We start from the raw sequence: 2592 nt of genomic DNA, 5'->3' as shown, positions 1-2592 counted from the left end.
AGGAAATTCCATCTTCAACCTGAGCGCACACAAATTCTTGCCCACTCCCCCCCCCCCCAAAAAACCCGAAAGTACAGTACTGTTAAACTGCTTTCTGCCCACTGTCCAAGTCTCCCTGGAACTATCCCTCTTCAGAACACAAGCAAGTGCATGTATCTCTGGTTGCACCTCAGCATAACACGTATCAAAGCTTTCAGCAGCGCAAGACTCTGCAGAGTAGTTACGCGTAACGTAACTTCCGATGAGTCCACTCGATTATTCGCTTGCACTGAGATTTTCTTTGAGGTAAAATGTGGGAAACTATTTTTGAAATCCCAATTTGCCGAATTTATTTTCAAAATGAAAACTAGATCAGTACACAAACACTAAACAGATGACTTAACTTCTTTTTCTTATTACTTAACTCAGGGCATTTGTGGCTCTCCCATAACCAGACTAATTGACAGCTTCCCTTGGCCCAATCCGGACAGACTACTAGCCATTCTCCGCAAGAACTAAGTTTTCTCCCCAACCTTTGCATATGTATCCATCAAAATGTTTCTACTTCAACCAGTTGTAGAAAGCAGATATAGTCTGTATAGCACTCCTTATGATGCTTTTACTTGATGATGGTGACTAAAAATCAAAATAATTGACATACTCGGCAAAATCCAAGTATCCATCATTATGCCTTCCAAGAATTAGCAGCAAAGCCACCCCAGTTCTAAATTCCAGAGCAGCAGCTCTAAAAGAAAAGACTAGGATGCTCCTGACAGCACTTTCTCTAGGAAGGAGATTCCGTTTCAGGAATAACCCCAGGGTTTATTTCTATACAACTATATAGAGTATGGCACTGAGAAAATATTTGTTGATCTTAAGAATAAGCATAGTTACTCTGACTCAAGGCCAAAATACTTGAGACACATAGCCAAGTGTCTGCCCTATGGCTTCATCTAAAACTTCAGCATTAGTTTTGCTCAGTTTTTCCTTTGGTTTCTCTTAAATCAGTTCACTCTCCATGTAAGCACTCATCAGACTATAAACTTGAAAGTTCAAAGTCTAAAAGAATTAAGAACCCAAAGATCTCTAACGATGTCTACCAATCAAAATCACTTTAGTTTCCCAATGAGATGAAACAGATCTCAACTGTAAAGCAAATCCAAGGAAACTGGCATGCCAGTGTAATGGCCAACTTTGATGTTTTAGTGATAGTGCACCAGAAATGCTTATAGCAGGGTCAGAGTTTGGTTTTGCAAGGCAGACATTTAGCCATTCACAAGTCATTTATCTAGCTGATCAAAGAACAAGAAAGTTCAAGGCAGGTATGTACTAAATCTATTACTCACTTCTGGACCACTAAAGTTACACAGCTGCTTATTTTGTCTTCAAAGAAGAAGGAATTAGTCATCAGTAGCCCCAGGTACGACTGGATTACCGAATCACACGCAGATTTTTAGCAGGACACTGCTGTATGTTAAATTAACTGTCTTAAGATAATAAACTTGCCTTAAGTATTTTGTGAACTACGTGCCAGCGCACTGTGCTTAGGTCTGGCTGTGTCAACCAAAATGGGTTCCACATCAAATCAAGGAGCTTATATCCAGGATAGCATGCTTTAAAACCAGAGTACCCTAGGAACTGCTGCCTCCATTTTCTTACAAATCAAGCCATATTCTTTTTTGTCTTCAAAATCCTAGATATGTAAAACAAATCGTTAAATGCATTCCTCAAAGGACTAAATCATACTTCTAAAGATATAAATAAAATTCTAGCAAAATGGCAACGACGCAAAAGTAAACTTTAACATGTTAAGAATGACCATCAATGAATATTAAACCCCATGCTTGCCCTGTTACCATGTTTCAGGACCTCCCCGTTAAAAGATTTCAGGACCTCTAAATTTAACAGAATGGCCAACTCTGGAATCCACTCTAACAATATCTCAGAGACCAAAGCTTAAAAGGAGAGTAAACTGTTCGTAAGTAACAAACACGCTTTGCAGACTTCGACTTTTCTGGACCAAAGCTTCATAAGCTAAAACCCAATTACTGAAATAAGCACCAAATTCAATCCTAACAGAAACGTCTTACATCACACTCATCTGGTCTGTAAAGAAGCACTTCTACCTCTACACACAGCACCAGCAAGCATGTCTACTCCAGTATGCCTTCTCAATTACCACTGGCGGTAAAAAAACTATTAGTAATTTCACAACTATCTCCCTGGTTCCAATCCATTTCAAGTCTTTCAAGGTTAAAACTTATGCTAATACGGGAAGCAGAGGGACAAAGCTATAGGCCAGAGATGTCAAGCACAAGCTTGCAGAAGGATCCAAGCAGTAATTCTCCATCCCTTCCCCGAGCATCTCCAGGATTGTCCTACCTAACACTTCATGTAAACATGGGGCTTGTGACTCAAGCCTCCAGCCCCAATAGGTGGAGAGAAGTTTCCTCGCCTCGGCTGCACATGGTCTGCAGAAGTTTGGCTGGAGTAGAGCGCGGAGCCTGGGTGGGAGCGGCAGCGTACTTAGTGCTGCAGGCGGCGGCGGCTGCGGCGGCGGCAGAGCAGCAGGAGGCGGAGGCGGGCGGGGGGAGGGGAGGCGGCTGGGGGGGC

The sequence above is a fragment of the Delphinapterus leucas genome, chromosome 12 (assembly GCF_059928025.1).
Source record: "Delphinapterus leucas isolate spDelLeu-1000000601 "Yukka" chromosome 12, BTC_Dleu_Yukka2, whole genome shotgun sequence".
Lineage (NCBI taxonomy): Eukaryota > Metazoa > Chordata > Mammalia > Artiodactyla > Monodontidae > Delphinapterus > Delphinapterus leucas.
The sequence above is the reverse complement of the archived record's forward strand: the minus strand, read 5'-3'. Positions refer to the sequence as shown.